Source organism: Hyla sarda, chromosome 7 (genome assembly GCF_029499605.1).
Source record: "Hyla sarda isolate aHylSar1 chromosome 7, aHylSar1.hap1, whole genome shotgun sequence".
Lineage (NCBI taxonomy): Eukaryota > Metazoa > Chordata > Amphibia > Anura > Hylidae > Hyla > Hyla sarda.
The window spans coordinates 123,903,246-123,925,144 of NC_079195.1; the positions used below are offsets into that span (position 1 = coordinate 123,903,246).

The following is a 21,899-nucleotide window of genomic DNA, read 5'->3' on the forward strand; positions in this document are numbered from 1 at the left end:
TCCTCCGGAGCACACAGCGGGATGAATCTGGCGCTGAGACCAAGTGAAGGGTAAAATAGGTTTACTATCCACAATTCAACACGTTTCATGGATCACCCACTTCTTCAGGCATGCCTGAAGAAGCTGCTAGTCCATGAAATGCGTTGTATTATGGGCAATAAAGCTTTTTTACCCTTCACTTGGCCTCAGTGCCTGATTCATCCTGCTGTGCTCTGGAAGAGGGATCGTTGTTGCATGCAGTTCCTGACATGGACAGAGGTGCCAGCAGAGAGCATTGTGGTCAGACAGAAAAATTCTAAAAGAAAATAACTTCCTCTGGAGCATACAGCAGCTCATGAGTACTGAAAGGATTAAAATTTCTAATTAGAAGTAATTCACAAATCTGTTTAACTTTCTGGCACCAGTTGATTTAAAAAATAAAATTCCACTGGAGTACCCCTTTAAGAACCAAGGGCATTTCCGATCTAGACCAGTAAACCAGCGGTGATCAGAACAGGATGTCTGCTGAAATTGTTCAGCAGGAGTCACAGGAAAATGCCTAGGTCCCCCCCCCCCCCCCCATATCGGCGATCGCTGCGGTTCCGGGTCATTCCAGTCTCTGGTGACTCGATGACCCGGAAGAGGAGGGTGATGGGTCATGTAAGACACACCACTCACCACCCCCACACGTAGGTGGACAGTGGCAGTGATCGCCCACCCAACCGCTGATCAGGGCAGTCCCTGATTAGCGTTTTTTGGGGTGAAGGCATTTTTTTACGGATTATTTTTATTTTTTTTTCTCCCCCTTAGAAGTTGCTAAAATGGCCCGTAGGGTATTTTCTGTGCAGAAGGCATATGCTATCATGCTCTCTGATACCAAAAGTGCCAGTGAGGGCGAGGAAAACCAAATTTTATGCCCCCCCCCCCCCCCCCATACAAGTGACCCAGTGCCCTACACTAGTAAATTCACCTGTACTCTTTACTGGTGAACTTGTCTGGAGTGCCCCAGAGAACTATAAGCCTGTGATTCCCGGGTTTGTTGGCGACCCTGGAATCAAGACTGACATTGTCAGATTCACTGAAATTGACTTTTTCAGTTATTTTTTCAGTGACGACTTTGTCAGTCTAATGGTGGAGCAGACAAACCTGTACGCCTAACAGTTTGTCACCCACCACCCAGATTCCATTTTGGCTAGGCCTGATTGATGGACCCCCCTCAGTGCAGCCAAAATTAGGACATATTGGAGCCTCCTGCTGCACATGGACCTAGTCAAAAACCTAGTGTCAGGCAATACTGGAGTGGAGACGTCCTCTACCAGATCCCACTCTACAATATGGCCATGACACGGGGACATTTTGAGGCCATACGGAAATGCTTGTATTACTCTGATAATGCAGCATTTCCCCACCAAAGTGATCCTGCGTATGACCACTTGCACAAACTCAAGCCAGTCATCGATCATTTTGGGGTAAAATTTTGGGAGTCCTACATACCCCAAATGGAGGTCTCTGTTGAAGAGTCTGTTATTAGTAATAAGGGGATACTCATCTTCTGCCAATACATTCCCACATAGCGGGCAAGGTATGGCGTGAAACTCAACAAACTTAGCGAGAGTATCTCAGATTCCCATCTTGAACCCCCAGAATGTCCCCCCCACTCTGGGAGTCATCGGGAAACTCGTGTGAGACCTTTTGCACCCACTGCTAGATTAGGGTTACCACCTTTACGTTGAAAACTTTTATACCAGTATCCTTCTTTTCAAATCCCTCGCTGCCAGATTCACGGTCGCTTGTGGGACGGTGGGGAAGAATCAAAGAGGCCTCCTGACCACTCCAGACGCCTATGTCCAGGGGTGAAAGCAGGGCCCTTTCCAGTTGAAAACCTGTTGCTGGTCAGGTATAAGGACAAGAGGGAGGTCCTTATGCTGACTACAATTCATGGTAACGGCATCACCCTGTCCCTGTGCGAGGTACCACAACATCGGTCCTCAAACCTGATTGTATTCTGGACTACAATCAGTATATGGGGGGAGTTGATCTTTTTAATCAAGTCCTCAATCCATAAAACGCCATGAGGAAATCCTGGGCATCGTAAAAAAAAAAAAAGGTTGCAGTCTACATGGTCCCGGTTGCCGTGTATAACTCTTTTGTACTGTTCCAGTACGCTGGCAACACAGGGACATTCCTTCAGTTTCAAGAGGAAGTCTTCATGGCCCTGACCTTTTGCGACCGGGAAAGAGCAGGCTGGAGTTCCCTTGGAACTGGAACTTTAGGATTAGGTTGTTTATTTTTCTCCTCTGAATGTATGTTACTATGTCAGCTACTGATATCATAGGCCTCAAATGCGTACAGTCATGGCCGTAAATGTTGGCACCCCTGAAAATTTTATGGAAAATTAAGTATTTCTCACAGAAAAGGATTGTAGTAACACATGTTTTGCTATACACATGTTTATTCCCTTTGTGTGTATTGGACCTAAACCAAAAAAGGGAGGAAAAAATAAACAAATTGGACATCATGTCACACCAAACTCCAAAAATGGACTGGACAAAATTATTGGCACCCTTTAAAAATTGTGGATAAATAAGATTGTTTCAAGCATGTGATGCTCCTTTAAACTCACCTGGGGCAAGTAATAGGTGTGGCCAATATAAAAATCACACATGAAAACAGATAAAATGGACTGAAGTTCACTTAGTCTTTGCATTGTGTGTCTGTGTGCCACACTAAGCATGGACAACAGAAAGAGGAGAAGAGAACTTGAGGACTTGAGAACCAAAATTGTGGAAAAATATCAACAATCTCAAGGTTACAAGTTCATCTTCAGAGATCTAGATTTGCCTTTGTCCACAGTGCGCAACATTATCAAGAAGTTTGCAACACATAACACTGTAGCTAATCTTCCTTGGTGTGGACGGAAGAGAAAAATTGATGAAAGATGTCAATGCAGGATAGTCTGGATGGTGGATAAGCAGCCCCAAACAAGTTCTAAAGATATTCAAGCTGTCCTGCAGGCAATACAGGTGTTTGTATTGGTGTACTGCAGCACCATTTATCCTCTACTTGTATGTGCAAGTGGTCCATACTGCTACATTTAGTACGGTTGCATTGCACTGTTGTGGTACCGATTTTAACATCACATCTGGGGATCATTAAAGGGGTTCTCCGGTGCTTAGACATCTTATCCCCTATCCAAAGGATAGGGGATAAGATGCCTGATCGCGGGAGTCCCGCCGCTGGGGACCCCCGGGATCTTGCACGTGGCACCCCGTTTGTAATCAGTCCCCGGAGCGTGTTCGTTCCAGGTCTGATTACCGATGACCACAGGGCCGGCGGCATGTGACGTCACGCCTCTGCCCCGTGTGATGTCACGCTCTGCCCCTCAATGCAAACCTACGGGAGGGGGCGTGATAGCTGTCATGCCCCCTCCCATAGGCTTGCATTGAGGGGCGGAGCGTGACGTCACACAGGGGCAGAGGCGTAACGTCACACACCGCCGGCCTGTGGGCGTCGGAAACCAGACCTGGAGTGAACACGCTCCGGGGACTGATTACAAACAGGGTACCGAGTGCAAGATCCCGGGGGTCCCCAGCGGCGGGACTCCCGTGATCAGGCATCTTATCCCCTATCCTTTGGATAGGAGATAAGATGTCTAAGCACCGGAGAACCCCTTTAATCTTTTTAAAGAGAATGAATAAAAGCTATATTTAAGGGGTTATATTTGAGGTGAACTCTAGATTGGACCATGGGCAATCGCTGGATGTCATATATCTGGATTTTTCCAAAGCATTTGATACGGTGCCACATAAACGGTTGGTGCATAAAATGAGAAGGATGGGGCTGGGGGAGAATGTGTGTAAGTGGGTAAGTAACTGGCTCAGTGATAGGAAACAGAGGGTGGTTATAAATGGTACTTATTCTGATTGGGTGACTGTAACTAGTGGGGTACCACAGGGGTCAGTATTGGGTTCTGTCCTATTTAATATATTCATTAATGACCTAGTAGAGGGGTTGAATAGTAAAGTAGCAATCTTTGCAGATGATAATAAACTCTGTAAAGCAATAAACACAATAGAGGACAGGGCACTGTTACAAATGGATCTGGATAGGTTGGAGGCTTGGGCTGGGAAGTGGCAGATGAGGTTCAACACTGATAGGGACGACTGACGTGGAAAAGGACTTGGGAGTTTTAGTTAACAGTAAATTTAGCTGCAGTGACCAGTGTCGGGCAGCTGCTGCCAAGACAAATAAAATCATGGGGTGCATCAATAGGGGCATAGATGGCCACCACAAGGAAGTAATTCTACCGCTGTACAAATCACTAGTCAGACCACACATAGAATACTGTGTACAGTACTGGGCACCACTGTACAAGAAAGATACAGTGGAGCTGGAGAGGGTTCAAAGACAGGCAACCAGGGTAATACGGGGAATGGGAGGACTACAGTACCCAGAAAGATTATCAGAATTAGGGTTATTTAGTTTAGAAAAAAGAAGGCTTAGGGGAGATCTTTCCCATGATCTATTTATACCCAGGACTGTATCTATAACATGGAGGCATCCTCTCCGTTTAGAGGAAAGAAGGTTTCTACACCAGCACAGACGGGGGTTCTTTACTTTAGGAGCAGTGAGACTGTGGAATTCTCTCCCGGAGGAGGTGGTTATGGGGAACTCTGTAAAAGAATTTAAAAGGGGTCTGGATGCATTTTTGGAGAGTAAGAACATTGCTGGTTATGTATATTAGAATTATAGGGACAGAACATTGATCCAGGTATTTATTCTGACTGCCATATTTGGAGTCGGGAAGGAATTTTTTACCTCTAGTATGAGGGTTTTTTGCCTTCCTCTGGACTCCTTAGGGATATAGGTTGAACGTGATGGACTCTGGTCTTTTTTCAACCTTATGAACTATGTTGCTATGTTACTATGATTCCAGGCTTCGGCCCAGGAGTTTGTAGTCCAATATTGGAGGACCCCTCAGCCTCCTTTTTGGGTTCATTTGATTGGAGGCCTATAAAGAAAAGAACACAGTACCTACAGTGAAATATGGTGGCGGTTCAATGATGTTTTGGGGTTGTTCTGCTGCCTCTGGCACTGGGTGCCTTGAATGTGTGCAAGGCATCATGAAATCTGTGGATTACCAACAGATTTTGGGTCGCACTGTACGGTCCAGTGTAAAAAAGTTGGGTCTTCCAGCAGGACAATGACCCCAAACATACGTCAAAAAGCACCCAGAAATGGATGGCAACAAATCGCTGGAGAGTTCTGGAGTGGCCAGCAATGAGCCCAGATCTAAATCCCATTGAATACCTGTGGAGAGATCTTAGAGTTGCTGTTGGGAAATGGCAGCCTTCCAATAAGAGAGACCTGGTGCACTTTGCAAAGGAAGAGTGGTCCAACATTCTGGCTGAGAGGTGTAAGAAGCTTATTAATGGTTATAGGAAGCGACTGATTTAAGTTAATTTTTCCAAAGGGTGTGCACCCAAATATTAAGTTAAGGGTGCCAATAATTTTGTCCAGCCCATTTTTGGAGTTTGGTGTGACATTATGTGCAATTTGCTTTTTTTCCACCCTTTTTTGTTTAGTTCCAATACACACAAAAGGGAATAAAAATGTAATTTACGGCCATGACTGTAGCTCTATGACTCTTGAGCCTGGTTGTGCGCCCGCACAGCATGTTACATCCACATATGGGGTATTTCCATACTCAGAAAAAAAGACCTAAAAAATTTGTAACCCAATTTCTCCAATTACCCCTTCCGAAAAAAAATTGGGATTGACACCTGCATTTTAGTGTAAAAAAAAATAATACATTTTTCATTTTCACGGCCCACTATTCCAAAAACCTGTAAGGTGTAAATACTCAATGTCCCCCTTGTTACGTTCCTAGAGGGGTGTAGTTTCCAAAATGATGGCAGATGTGGGGGATTCCGCTGTTCTGGCAGCATGGGCGCTTTGTAAACACAAAGCACATGGCACCCAAACCCCAATAGTTCTCACTGTAGTTCTCCCACAGAGCAATTTAAGTCCACATATGGGGTAATTCCATACTCCCAATGGGGTTACAAATTTTTGGGGCAAATTTCCCTTATGACCCTTTGTGAAAATGAAAAATTTGGGGTTACACCAGCATTTTTAAACAAATCTAAGTTTCATTTTTACAGCCCACTGTTCCAAACATATGTGAGGTGTAACCATTACAGCAAAATTCTCTCTCCAAAATCCCAAAGTTGCTCCCTCCTTCCTGAGCCATGGTGTGTGCCCGCAGAGCACTTTACATCCACATTTGATGTATTTCCGTACTCGAAAGAAATTGGGTTACAAATTTTACCTCTCATAAAAATTTTTAAAAAAATAGGTCTACAAGAACATGTTAGGCTAGGTTCAGACTACGGAATTTCCACCTGCAATTTCACTTTGAAATGCTAAACTGCATAGTGTAATGAATGGTTTTCCATTCACAAATTCACACTTTGGAATTTGTGAAGCAGAATTTGTGAACGGAAAATCTGCTTGGAAATTTCCGCCTGAAGAAAGGCGTTGCTCTTTCTTTCTTCAGGCGGAAATCCGCGCGGAACACATTGCAGTCTATTGGAGACTGCAGTGTCCATGTGGTCCTAGCGCCGACTGATTCAGTCAGCGCTGGCCGCACTCTGAATCGCCGGGCGGAAAATTTTCTGCCCGGAAATTCCGTAATCTGAACCTAGCCTTAGTGTAAAAAATGGAGATTTTAAGTTTTCTCCTCCACTTTGCTGCTATTCCTGTGAAACATCTAGAGGGTTAACAAACATTCTGAATGTCATTTTGAATACTTTGAGTGGTGCATTTTCTTACAGAAAGGCCTCTCAAATCCACTTCAAGCTGAACTGGTCCCTGGAAATTTCAGATTTTGAATTTTTTATGAAAATTTGGAAAATTGCTGCTATATTTTGAAGCCCTCTATTGTTTTCAAAAAAGTGAAAACATGTCTACTTTATGATGCCAACATAAAGTAGACATATTGTAAATGTGAATCAATATATCATTTATTTGGCATGTCCATTTTTCTTACAAGTAGACAGTTTCATGAAATTGTGGAGTTTTTCATCAAGAAATTATGCAAGTATCAATGAAAATTTACCACTATCTTAAAGTAGAATTTGTTACGAATAAAAAACAAGCAAACAATCTCAGAATCAGAATGGTAAGTAAAAGCAACTCAGAGTTATTCATGCATAAAAAGACAGTGGTCAGATTTGCAAAAATGGCCTGGTCCTTAAAGGGGTATTCCAGGGATTTTTTTTTATTTGACTATGCTACATGGGCTGTAAAGTTAGTGTAGTTCCTAATATATTGTCTGTACCTGTGTGTGACGGTTTTCTCACAATTCGTATGTGATTTTCACCCCAATATTAATTTTTAACAGCATACAAAATTACTGTTTTCTCGGATTTTTCCCAACTTGCAATGCGGCCAAGACCTGACTCACTAGTCAGCTGATGACAGGGAGCCTGTCTGCTTCAATGGGTGGAGGGATCGCTTGGTGGGAGAGAGATCAATCTACAACTAATGCTACAGCTGTAGGCACCCTGAGTGAAAACCACAGGTCTTTTGAATGGATGCAGCTCCTTTATGTTTCAATGGGTAGAGTGGCTGATGTGTGGGAAGGAAAAAATGTAATTATAGGATTTGTAGTCAAAAAAAGAAAATTGAAACTGGAAATACCAGTTCACAAAAAGCTAGCAACAGTATTATGGTAATCTCACAACATAGCCATTTAGCCCCAAGACAAGCGCAGATCCTTCCTAAGCATGTCCATTACTGTCTGCCAGGTATGTACTAAAATCAACTTATGGTGGATAACCCCTTTAAGGTCAAAATAGGCTTAATTTTAATGGGCAGTAACATTTTCATTCACACACTCTGAAATCAAGATGTGCCTAAGTGAAGCTTCTCCTTTGTTTGATATTCGTAAAATCTAGCTTGTGTTAATTCTATGCAATGTAAGACAATCAACAAACAATCTAGCTGCTGCTTACAGATCTACAAATACATGTCCCTTTCTTTAGTGATAGGCTTATCTACAAATGTACTACAGAACAAAGAGTAATAAAAATATATTACTAAATGTGGATTTTTCATTTGGAGTAACGTTACCCAACATTAAAAAAGATACAAAATAGGTTATGTGGTCTCTTTATAAATTAATTACTTTATGAATTTGCTTTATATATTTCTTGGTGAAACAGATTAAAATTCAAAGAATCTGGGCATCTCCTATTGAGAGAAATGTGAAAGGCAAAAACAGGAAATCCTGGAAGAAAGGCTTCCTGCATTATCAATGAAGAGATTGAAAATCTTCCTATAGAACTCTTGATATCCTAAATTGCAAAGCACAACTATTTGCCTTTACTTCCTGGTTTAGAAAGGAGAGTAGTACATTTTAGACTATATGAACTAGAACTGCTACTATAAAGAAACTAATGTAATGTTTAAGATTCCTGGCTATTTTATGTGAAAGATTAGCTCATTAGAGCCAGGCAAATAATGACAAAAAGCTATCAGAGACAGTGATATGGAAGTAAAGTTTAAAACAGGGCTTCTCCTGATTTTATTTTTTCAGCATAACAAAGATAAAGCCTTTACATTTATAAAATAAAATAGTAAAAAAAAAGTAAATCCTGCTTGCCCAAGCATTAACTGGCATAAATCTTTCCTATCTATACAGGTTACTTGCTACCAGCCAATCAACATAATTGTCATCAAAATGTGTTACTCACACATGTCAAATGTCCCCTTTTGTGGCTGCAGACCTCAGGACCCCAAGTCCCATTAGAGCTTTAGGTTTCTCACAGCCTTAATCTGCAAACGGAGTTACACCTTATTTTAAAGCCAGCTGTCTTCAGCATATGTGCTGATATTGGGCCACACTAAAAACCTAGTTCTGTGCTGTTTTCTTGATCAGGCAAGCCACGCATCTGTTTCAGGTAAAAGTGTCCTGTGTTATTGATCAACAAGATGTTAAAATGTTAGCAGCATTTTATTTAAGTCATATCAGTTGCGAGATGAGGCGTCAATGGATCATAATTTTGTTATAGCATATCCCAAAGATGCTTAGTTAAACTGATATCTGGTGAATTTGATTAACACCTTATCGGTCCTGTCAAACTAACCTGACCAGCTTTTATGAGAATGTGAGCTTAAGACTAAGTAAGTCAATAATAGGAAAAAGAGGGTGGTTATTAGCAGTACATGCCCTATTTTTTTTAAATATATTTATTAATCACCAAGAAGAGAAATAATATAGTAAAGTATCAATCTTTGTAGATGATACTTCACAGTGTAAAGTGGTCAACACGATATAGGACAGTGCACTGTTACAAATTAATCCGGTTAAGTTGGAGGTTTTGGCTGGGAAGTGACAAATTAGGTTCAACACTAATAAATGTAAGGTTATGCATACAGGGAGTAAAAATCTAGGCTGGGAATATGTGTTAAATTAGAAAAACTGTGAATCACTGACTTAGGACTTAAATGATATCTACAGCGAAAATCTTTTAATTCATCCTGTGCAAAAATAAAAAAACTTTAACTCACCTTCCTACATTACCCCATTGCGGAGATATCAGCGTCCCCTTGCAGCAGCGATGTCCCGCCTCGGCCGGTGATAGTCATGTAAGGAGCTCTGGCCGGCTCCATACATGACAGTGCTCTCAGGCCTATCACCGGCCGAGGCGGAACATCGGTGCGGCTGGCGATACGCTGACAACGCTGCGACATTCCGAGCCTAAGAAGCACAGAGCAGAGCAGCGCTGGAGGAACGTGATGCTGATATCTCCGCAATGGGGGAATGTAGGAAGGTAAGTTAAAGTTGTTTTTTTTTTTTTTTTGCAGCCCGGGCACAGGATGAGTTAAAAGATTGTCGCCACATATCTCCTTTAAGAGCTTTATTTGACATTTAGCTGTCAGGCAGCTGCTTCCAAGGCAAATAAAATCATGCGGTGGATCAAAATGGGCATTGATGCACACAACAAGGAAATAGTTCTACCACAAAAGATTATCATTAGAGTTATTTAGTTAAGAAAAAAAAGCCTTAGGGGTGACTTAATAACTATGTATAAATATATCATAGTGCAGTGCAAAGATTTCTCCCATGATTTTTTCATACCCAGGACTGTATCTATAACAAGGGGGCATTGTCTAAGTCTAGAGTAAAGAAGGTTTCTACACCAGCACAAAAGGGATTTTGTACTATTAGAGCAGTGAAACTATCGACCTCTCTACCAGAAGAAGATGTCATGGTGAACACAATAAAAGAGTTCAAAGAGGACCTGGATGCATTTATGGTGAGTAATAACATTACAGTTTATAGATTCCATATTTATAGGGCAATTGGCTTCAGTCTTATAAGGGTTTTTTCCTTCCTCTGGATCAACACAGTAGGGAGACAGTAGGGATATACCTTGAACTTGATAAAACAGTGGCCCCCAACTGAGTGATGGGATTTAAGAAGTGTCAGACAATGCAGGTCAGCAACACACAGGAAAAAATTGTATCAAGTTAGGAGACAAAGGGTTAACAGGGACATTCCAGAAAGTCTGAACCTAGAGGGCAGCACAGTACAAAAATAGAGTCAATACAGAGTCAGGACAGGCAATGGTCAAACCTAGAGAGCAGCAATGTACAAAATCAGCAGGAAGGAGTATAGTCAGGGAACAGGCAAGAGGTCAAGTCACAACAGTATGGAAATGCTGGGAACACATGGAATAGAAACGCTTGTGACAGGAGAAACCACAATCCCCTATCCGCAGGGAGAGGTGGGGTGTGGCATATCGGGGGCGGCATAATGCTGCGGCCGACACGCCTCCTACGTGGGGAGAGCTGCAATAGAGCTGGGGCCCCATACAGGAGAGGGTGGGGGTCCCAGCATTCGGAACCCCCCCCCCCCCCCCGCACGGTCAGATACTTAGGGGATAAGTTTTATTAGGCTGCAGTACTGCTTTAAGCCCAACACTCTGAGTGATTGTCACTATCTCTGACCAGCCCCTACAGCATACAACATCATCTCCCTGTCATATAGTCAAAACCCAATGGGTACCTGTCAGTTTTTAACTGAAAGGCTATAGGGGGAGATTTATCAATTGTAAGCACTGTGGAATCTGTAGGCGCTAAATAAATAAAAAATAAATAAATAAATAAAAATAAAATAAAGCTGTTGGTTCTGTGAAGGTTCTAGGCGAAATCACAATCTCCATGGTTACATACAAAACAAAGGTGAGTTGTTGTTTACACTTTGCAATGCCAGTGGAAGTGAGTGACATCATAGCACAGTACTTCTAAGGGTTCTAGATGGATGCAACAATCTCCTGTTGCTTCTCTGAAGGTTCTAGACGACATCACCATCTCCATGGTCACATACACAGCAAAGGTGAAATGTTGTTTACATCTCGCGATGTCAGTGGTATTGAGTGACATCATAGCACAGTGCTAAGGGTCCTGGATGCAGCAGCAATATCTCAATGGAGAATACATTTATATATGTGTGTGTATATAGAAACCAAAAACAGGCGCAGCACTCCGAAAAAACAGTGTGATTTAATATCTCATGTCAGCATTACAACGTTTCAACTCCTCCTGGAGCCATTTTCAAGCATAGTGATATGCAAACACCACAGGGCTTTTATGCCCCAAACAATTAATTAGTGCAAATCAATTCATAAAGTGCCAATCATATAAACATCATATAAAAATATAAACAGTGCGTTACATAATTATATAACACATAGTGCATCAGTGTAGGTAAAGTGCTATGGTGCATATAGTGCATAAGAATCATACAGAAAGTTAAAATACAGCTTGAAAATACATCTCAAGATATGATTGCATATAATCATACAATCATAAACACCTGTGTATATAATAAACATCATAAGATAATACATACTGCATAGTGAGGAGGAAACATCCACCTGCTCCATACAATGGCGCCGTAAGCGTGGGCTACTAGCTATTGCGCCTGCGCGCACAGGCTGTGGATACTTCCGCATACACACTCGCGGTCATGTGACTCACCCGCTCACGTGATCCGCTACCCCGGCAACGGCCAACGCTATCTGCGAGGCAGTATACAGAGGCAGCCAGAGCACGATCGCAGGCGACAATCCAGGCCGTGGGATGTGTATATATAGAAATTAAGGAAACAAGAACACAGGTATCAGTAAAGAAGATGGCACAAACAGGACCATGGATTAAGATGCCACAACATGGGGGTCACAAGGCGCATAACAGAGTAAGAGAAGATTGGGAGCAAAAAAAATTTTTTTTTTTAAAAAACATAAAAAAAACACAAATAATAATGAACAAAAAAGTAGAAATAAATATAAATTTATTTTTAATTTTTATTTTTATTTATATTTATTTATTTATATTTATTTTTATTTATATTTATTTTTATTTCTACTTTTTTGTTCATTATTATTTGTGTTTTTTTTATGTTTTTTCAAAAAAAAATTTTTTTGCTCCCAATCTTCTCTTACTCTGTTATGCGCCTTGTGACCCCCATGTTGTGGCATCTTAATCCATGGTCCTGTTTGTGCCATCTTCTTTACTGATACCTGTGTTCTTGTTTCCTTCATTTCTATATATACACATCCCGCGGCCTGGATTGTCGCCTGCGATCGTGCTCCGGCTGCCTCTGTATACTGCCTCGCAGATAGCGTTGGCCGTTGCCGGGGTAGCGGATCACGTGAGCGGGTGAGTCACATGACCGCGAGTGTGTATGCGGAAGTATCCACAGCCTGTGCGCGCAGGCGCAATAGCTAGTAGCCCACGCTTACGGCGCCATTGTATGGAGCAGGTGGATGTTTCCTCCTCACTATGCAGTATGTATTATCTTATGATGTTTATTATATACACAGGTGTTTATGATTGTATGATTATATGCAATCATATCTTGAGATGTATTTTCAAGCTGTATTTTAACTTTCTGTATGATTCTTATGCACTATATGCACCATAGCACTTTACCTACACTGATGCACTATGTGTTATATAATTATGTAACGCACTGTTTATATTTTTATATGATGTTTATATGATTGGCACTTTATGAATTGATTTGCACTAATTATTTGTTTGGGGCATAAAAGCCCTGTGGTGTTTGCATATCACTATGCTTGAAAATGGCTCCAGGAGGAGTTGAAACGTTGTAATGCTGACATGAGATATTAAATCACACTGTTTTTTCGGAGTGCTGCGCCTGTTTTTGGTTTCTGTCTATGGAGGACTTTGATCGAGTCTTTTTTTGGATGCTGGCACCACCACTGTTTGTTGGACTAGATAAGTAGTGCTGCATTATTTTGGGACTATGTGTGTGTGTATATATATATATATATATATATATATATATATATATATATGCATAGATCTCAAAGTCTGTGCACAGAATTTATCAAGGGCCTTGCGCCTTTTGATACATTAGGTGCACAATAGACTAGCCTAACCCTCTGTAGTTTGGTCTATATTGATGCGGGACATAGACAGCGAGCTGATGACCTATCCATTAGTACAACGGATGGCCGGAAACATTTGTTTTTATCTTTGCAATACCACAGAACCAATGCATGGGCAATCAACAGCAATGACACACCTGTGTGTACAGCCAGGAGACCCCCATGTATGTCAATTAGGAAAATTAAGCACCCACCAGCTACAAGACAGCTACCTATCATGTCATGTCCAACCTGCACAGGTGTGCTGGCTGCTGAGATGATCCAATTAAGGAGGCCATTTATTCAGCAGCAGCAGAAGTCCTGTGCCTGGACGCTCCAACAGACACAATCAGCACCACCTTTTGTTTTTCGGCTGCAGCAGCAGCAAGGCTCACAGGACTAGCTAGCCAGCAAGCAAGTAGCAATGAAACAAGGAATCTTTCTTTTTAACACTGTAATGGGGTGGTGCACTGTACCCGAAGATACTGCCATATCTGGTCAATGCATAGGGCGACGGAAGCAAGCTTCGAAATCGGCCCCCGTTCTCAAAAATCCATTTAATATATGGTCTCCAGATAGGGGATGTATCATATATTAAACTGATAAGAACAGATTTATTTTTTTTTTATATCTAAAGCCGAGGAACGTGCTTTCGATTCACCCAAAGTGCAAGAAAAAGTGCAAACGTGTTACACTAAAAAAACGTGCACAAAGGATGCGGTCTATCGCTAGCCCTTCTCCGATAGGAGAGAGGCCCCCCAACAAACCTTACCCTTCGCCTCCGGACCAAAAGGTACCTGCGAGGTTCCAGGTTCAATGTCCCTTTTCGCCGAAGCTACTAGGGGACCACAAATGCTCCCGGCATCCCCCTTGGCGTTAGCCAAGGTATCTGCCCGCAGAGCCGATTACGGTAGGTACCCTGCCAAGCAGGAGTACCCGGGGTGTTTGCAGGGAGGTGCGGAACCTAATGGCCACACACACCTCCCCTAGACCGCCAGGAGGGACACCCAGAAGGGCTACCGCATCCTGACAAATCCTGTGAACACACAACACGCAAAAAGTGACACAGTGAGACAAAAAAATAAATAAATAAGTGAATGTGTGCAGATATACTGCCCGGACATCCGGCCGGATCTATAAAAATTTCTCTGATCCTAGCCAGAAGGCCGGGAATCAAGAGGTGAGTGCCACAAGGTGAAGAGATTATGGTGCCCGTGCTTCAACTCAGTGAGTCTAACCTCCCAGTGAGTTTCGGCACCTCGGGGTCACCACTCCCCGAGGCACAAAAGTACCTCGGCTCTAGACCCTCTCAGCCTCATGGCGAGACCCGGAGGGAACAGGTCACATCGGGGCAGCCGTCGAGCTGATTCCTCAGAACCAGCCCCGGAAAGCCCTGGTACACCTGCATCCTCCATGCAGCACCCATCCCCACCAGCCCCATACCGGCGTTACGGTACACCAGCATGAAAAACTGATAAGAACAGATACTACACTTGATCTTAGCCTAAAGGCCGAGAAGCGATAACCGTGAAAGGGGCAGGCCCAACAATGTCCCCTTCATGTGCACTATCACTGCTTGCAGGAAGGGAGGCTGGCTGGCCAGCCTCCCATACACACTCTGGCTGGGTGGCAGTCACCCACCAGTACACACAGCAGACCCTAAACCCATATCATTATTGCTAAGCAGCAAGACAGGAGCCCATTGCACTCTGATGGAGCATTCTTAAACGCAATCCATAACCCGGATTTGCCAGGAACCCTTCTTACTCCTCCTACTTGCATGTGACACTGGGCTTAGGATCTGCATAGGAAACACACACACAAGCACACACCTACCTTTGTTGCCTGCAGATGCCTCCTTGGCTGTCCCCAAACGGTATCAAACCAACAGCCACGGGAAGCCGTAAGGATAGAGGACATGCCTGCATCCCATTGGACTCACTTGTTTGGGTTAAATCCGGGTTATTTGACAACCTATGGCGGTGATGGTTCTGCTCATGGCAGTGCTGATTCTCATAAAGCTGTCGGTTCTGTGAACGTTCTAGGTGACATCACAATCTCCATGGTTACATACACAACAAAGGTGAGTTGTTGTTTACACTTTGCAATGCCAGTGGAAGTGAGTGACATCATAGCACAATATTTCTAAGGGTTCTAGATGGATGCAACAATCTCCTGTTGCTTCTCTGAAGGTTCTAGACGACATCACCATCTCCATGGTCACATACACAGCAAAGGTGAGATGTTGTTTACATCTCGCGATGTCAGTGGTATTGAGTGACATCATAGCACGGTGCTAAGCAATATCTCAATGGAGAATACATTTATATATGTGTATATATATATATATATATATATATATATTTCTTCGCCGAATTCATTTTTAAACCCGTTTTCACCTTTTTCTCCCTTCTTTTCCTCTTAATTTTTTTTCCATTTTTACATGTTTTTCTTCCTTCCTCCTTTTTTCTCTGCGTATTATTCTTATTTTTCTTCTTATTCTTCATCTTATTCAGACCCTATCATTGCAGCAATGCTTATTCAATACCGCCAGCAGGTGGAGACACTGGGGGACATTTATCAAAGGATTTAGACTGTTTTTTCCTGTCCACATTTGTCGCACAGAAAGTCGCAACTCAAATATGTGCGACATTTCTGCGACTTTTGCTCTAGAGGATTTTTAGAACATTATGAATTGGTGCTGAATATATGACAAGCGACTTTTCAGCGACAAGTTGCATCGGCTGAAAGTATGCCGAAATGTCAGTCCATGTTGGAGCAGGTTTAAATACAGTCTAAAGCATAGATCTCAAAGTCTGTGCACAGAATTTATCAAGGGCCTTGCGCCTTTTGATACATTAGGTGCACAATAGACTAGCCTAACCCTCTGTAGTTTGGTCTATATTGATGCGGGACATAGACAGCGAGCCGATGACCTATCCATTAGTGCAACGGATGGCCGGAAACATTTGTTTTTATCTTTGAAATACCACAGAAATCGGCCCCTATTCTCAAAAATCCATTTAATATATGGTCCCCAGATAGGGGACGTATCAGATATTAAACTGATAAGAACAGATAAGGTTTCAACAAAATTTTATTGAACAAAATTTAAAATGCAATATAATAAAAGGTTCACATAAAACTGGTTTACATAAGTTTTAAAATACAAATAATAAAACCAGTAATAAAAGGAGAAAAATAAAAATGGCAGGATAAAACATTATACAAATGTCATAAAAACAGTTTATATTGCTATTTCATTCCATAAAGGCAGACACCACATGGATGCCTCCTCACTGGCCCCCAGCTGTTTCTTGTCTCTCAGGTAGTAGATGTACATCTCACTCAGGGCCAGCTTTATACAGTTTTTAACATCAATAAAATCATGTTTAAAAAGTAAGATGTTCCTAACTTTCCAGATGGCATTTTTAAAACAATTAACAATCATCCAGCAGATCATCTGCTGTTTAAAATTGGGGCAGTTAAAAAGACCGTAAAATACATATTCGTGATTAAAATCTTTTAGGCCGCAGGCCCACTTCAAAAATGTGCCTACCTTCCTCCAAAGCTCCTGTGCAAAAGGGCAGTTCCAAAATATGTGCAGCACCGTTTCGTCCACTCCGCAGCCATCTCTCGGGCACTTGGCTCTCGCCACCAGTCCTTGCCTGTTCTGGAACTCACGAGTAGGGAGGCAATGGTGGATGATTGCCCAAGCAAGATCCCTGTGTACATTCACCAGAAACTTCCCGTACACGTTCCGCCATACCTTTTTGGATCTTGCCTGTGCGTAATTGGACACTGCCAGGGTAACCTCACTCCGCCTGAGGATCTTTGATACCTTTCCTTGGTCCCCCAGTTTGTCCGGCTCCAAATCTTGGAGGCCCAGGAGCCTGACTGTCTTTTCCAACACCACATAATGTTTTGGGGGACACAGCAGCACAAGAGCGTTCAGAGGGATGCGCAACCATCTTTTAAAAACCATGCCCGTAGCGTACCTTAAAAAGCAGCTAAAAATGCCATTGGATTTAATCATTTTAAAACAGAAACAGAAATACTTTATGTAAAAGAAAGTAAAAAGGTTAGGAACATCTTTCCCGCCATCATCTTTACTTTTGTACATAAAATCACGCTTTAATTTCTCAATTTTTAAACCCCATTAAAAAGTAAAAACAATTCTAGTTACTTTTTTAATGTATACAATAGATGGAGAAAATACCATGGCAACATATAGCATAATAGGGAGTAAAACCATCTTTATTATTAAAATCTTCCCCTCCATGGAAAGGTTTCTAAGATTCCACATTAAAATAAATAAACAGTTATACAAAAAAAAAAAAAAATCTTCTTCTCCATCTTAGCTATAGCTGAATCCCAGTTAGGGCTCCCATCATTGACCTGGTTAAAAACAATACCTAAAACTTTAATTTTATCCTGTTGCATTGTGACTCCTGGGGTGATGGAGGAATCCCAGGAGCCAATATAAAAACAGTCACATTTATCTGTGTTTGGCTTAAAACCAGAGACTTCGCAGAAATAGCTGGTGTTCCTCAATGCCCCCCTCATGGATGGAGAGTCCGGGCACAGTATGGTGACATCATCCATGTACCCCAACACCTTTAGATGGGTCCCTCCTCCACCAGGTATCGGTACGCCTCTTACTACCTGGTCTTTCCTGAGGAGGGCCATCAGTGGTTTGATTGCGCAGATAAAAAGGAGTGGGGACAGGGGGCAGCCCTGTTTGACACCTGATAAAAGAGGAACACCGCTGGTTAAAAAGCCATTAACAAAGACTTTACTAAAACAGGATCGGAATAAAAGCATGATTCGGCTTAAAATCGTTTCAGGCACTGCCATCTTTTTAAGAACTAAAAACAGGTATTCATGGGAGACCCTATCAAAGGCTTTTTCAAAGTCTAAGGATAAAATTGCTACAGTTTGATTTCTATCCTTAAAATACCATAAAACATCTCTTAAAATATTTAGGGATTCAGCTATAGACCTTCCAGGTACCCCACAAACCTGATTTGGGTGAATTAATTTATGAATAAAAGGTTTAAAATGGACAGCTAATAACTTGGCTAAATCTTTATAATCGACATTTAAAAGTGTGATGGGGCGCCAATTTTTAGCATATCCTTTTCACCCTTTTTAAAAAGTAATGATACAATCCCCCTCCTCCAGGAAGGGGGAAGTTCATTAACAATAAAAGTTTCTTTATACAATAAAACCATATCATCCTTTAAAATATCCCAAAAAGCTAAATAAAATTTGATGGGTAAACCATCTTCCCCAGGAGCCTTCCCACTAGAAAAACTTTTAAAAACAAATAAAAGTTCATCTAAGTTAAGATCACGGGATACAACCTCCTGGTCTAAAACATCTAGCTTAAAATCAAGGGAATTAAGAACATGGTCTAAAAAGGATGGATTAAGATCTTTCTTATTAAAAAGAAGCTGGTAGAAGTTAAAAACTGCATCTAACATGCCTTTTGGAGTGGATTCACCCTCAAGGTTTTGGATGATATCCCTCCTATTCATCACTTTTTAAAAAAAGAAACGGGAACATTTCTCGCCCTCCTCCAGGTGCTGCACATGTAAGTTAAAAATGATTTGTTTCCCTTTCTTTTCTATGGCATGTTTTATTTCAGTTTTAAGGTTTAAAATATAATTTTCTACATCCATACCAGCTTCTTTCAATTTAAAAAGTATATTTAAATGCATGTTAAGAACATTTTTGCCTTCTTCTTACCTGCTTTGATTTTTAAAAAAATCTGATTTAAGATTGGGTGCCCTCCCACCAGTGCTGCATAGGCTCGTGGGTTTTTCTTTGTGATTGCCAGCACTGGTAGGTCCGCACAAACTCCTCTTTTATCTCAGGATCCTCTAGGAGTGTGGTGTTTAGTCTCCAGAGGCCCCTTTTTGCTCCCCCTCCAGCTCCAGGCACACCAAGAGGAGCTTATGATCAGAGCAGATATTCTGCTCAAGTGTGCATTTCAGGGGTTTAAAAGCTCTTGAGGAAAAAATAAAATCGATTCTGGAGCTCACTCTTCCATTGGACAATGTGGCACCCAGATCCTCCGGAAAGAGATCCTTCCAGCAATTTTTTTAAATTAAAATCATCAATAACATTTTTAAGCAGGTAAGAAGTGCGGTCTTTACAATTAATATCCCCACCCTGCCAGTGTTCCCCATCACGTATGCAGTTAAAATCACCTCTCACCAGCAGGGGGGGAAGACCAAACACAAAACAGTGTTAAAATTTCAAATAGTTCTGCCCGCTCCTGTTTATCAGGAGGGGCCTACACATTTAAAACACAAATTAAAAGTCCATTAAAATATAGATGAATTAAAAGAGCTCTGCCAGGCACAATCTCGGTTACTGTATGAATAGAAAAGGACTGGCCTCGGCAGAGCAGCCCAACACCCACAGAACGACAGTCATTTGAACTGGATGGGCCCAGTTTCCAGTCTTCTTTTAAGTCTTTATAGTCCATTTTACTAGGGATTCCACATTCTTGTAGCAGGCAAAGGTCAAAGTCACATGTCTCTAGATAAGAAAATAAAGCAGCCCTGCGATCAGGGCACTTTAAGGACCTCACATTGAGTGAGGCAATTTTAACAGGGATAGGCATAGTTTATGGAGAGTCCGTGCTTGGAGAATCAAAGTCAATAATAAGCTGTGTACCGTCATCCCCCGCCTGCGGGGTCATCAGCTCCTTGATGTTCTGAGGGTCGGAGCTTGAGATCGATGATGCCCCGACCCTGAGCTCGCTCTCGTCCGAACTACGGCACGCAGCTTTCCTTTGAATGTCTTCTTCTTCTCTTTGTCTTTTAAACGTCACACTGCTGTTCATATCCTCTGTGTTGCTCTCACTCGATGTAATCTCTGGCCCCCGGCTGATGGATCTGTGTCTTCTTTCTTCTTTTGACAACTGGAACTGCTGCACAGGGGCCTGTGAGGCCTCTTTTCCGGAACCTTTGCCGCGTTGCTGAGGACTGTTGCTCCGACTTCCCCATCCATCGACGATGGCCAGTTTTACCCACCGGGTCCACTGCTGGGGGGCAGCAAACGCCGGTTTGGTGCCACTTATCTTCTTGGCCCTGTCCTGTATAGGCGGAGTAACAGGACCGGGCTCAGACCTGGCCACCTGGCTCTCCTTCTGGCGGGCTTTCACCGGGCCCTGTTTGTCCGGCCAGCACCTGGCCTATGTTGCAGTTTTGGGTCCACCCCTGCCCCCACTGAGGCCCGTCGGATGCCACCCGCCACAGGTGAGCCCCCCTCAGAAGTTTCAGAGGGCTCTTGAGCCAATCAGGAAGTCGATCGACGTCGTTCAATTTCCCGGGCAGTAAACTCGATCACCTGCCCGGGCTTTGTGGAATCCCCATGGCCTCCCCCTAGCACTACCACCGTGGGCCCCCCGATGGAGCACCAGAGGTCTTGGGCCTGGACCCATCAGTTCCTGGCGTCTGGGGTTTGGGCATCTTAAAAAAGGACGTCTTTTGTCCTATCCCCTTTTTGGGTGGGCCCAGTCTTGACCCACCCATCGTAGTTTTTGCTTTATGGGGACAGGAATTAAAATCGTGATTTTCCTCTCTGCAGAGGTTGCACCTTATCGTATTGCTACATCTTGAGGCTATGTGACCTTCTTGGCCACACCTATTGCAGCGAATCACACGCGCCGCAGGTCTCCTGGGTGTGGCCAAACCTCAAGCAATTTCGGCAATACATAGGCATTTGAGGATAGAACAGGAAGCCCCAAACTCTCCCGATGGCAAAATTTGGGGGCGGATGGCAAAGACCCCCAATACCACCGGGATCCTTACGGAGCTTGACCCAGAACTTCCTCTTGCCATTCCATAACCGCACGGAGTTCAAGATTTTGTTTGCGAATCGCACCTCTTCGCAGTATCGCCGAAGAAAAGTGGCTATGTCCTCCGTGGTCACATGGGGACTGTGCATAGCCACCACCAATGGTATATGTTCCTCACCGTAGAGGAACTGGAACGAAAGACTGTCCAGTCGATCCTCCCTCTGGTACGCACCAGACAAGGTTGCATAGATGTTATCGCAACACGCCGTGGCCGTGAAGGTGACGGTATACAGGCCACAGCTTTCCTGGTCATTTAGACACAGGATGTCCTCCCTATTGAGGCGGAAGCAGTCGAGAAGAATCACCTCTGCAATGAAGCGGAGGTTCTTCAACTGACGATGGCTCTCTGACACCTCTATGTGGATGGTATTTTGCATTGACATTTCCCAAGAGGGGAAAGCACAGGAGAACAGCATCTTCCACACCCAGGGACTAAGCCCCTTCCCCAATAGCAGCAGGGGCTCGGAATCCCGCTATAAAAGCGGAACCCTTACCCAAGGCAGAGGTCGGGGGTACCCCAGGTACTTCCAAAGCTACAGGTAACGCTCAACGCACCGAAAATGCCTTCTGAGACACAA

At 43.0% G+C, this 21,899-nt stretch overlaps 2 non-coding genes and 1 pseudogene across 2 annotated transcripts; all 3 read right to left on the reverse strand.

Annotated features, from left to right (window-relative positions):
- Window positions 1–13,908: 13,908 nt before the first annotated feature.
- Window positions 13,909–14,090, reverse strand: LOC130283685 (U2 spliceosomal RNA). Its single transcript, XR_008846798.1, has one exon. It is a non-coding gene; the product is annotated as a U2 spliceosomal RNA (small nuclear RNA).
- Window positions 14,091–14,861: 771 nt separating this feature from the next.
- On the reverse strand, window positions 14,862–14,971 carry LOC130283748 (U2 spliceosomal RNA; annotated as a pseudogene).
- A 1,403-nt stretch (window positions 14,972–16,374) lies between these two features.
- Window positions 16,375–16,559, reverse strand: LOC130283538 (U2 spliceosomal RNA). The gene has a single exon (XR_008846730.1). It is a non-coding gene; the product is annotated as a U2 spliceosomal RNA (small nuclear RNA).
- Window positions 16,560–21,899: the final 5,340 nt, after the last annotated feature.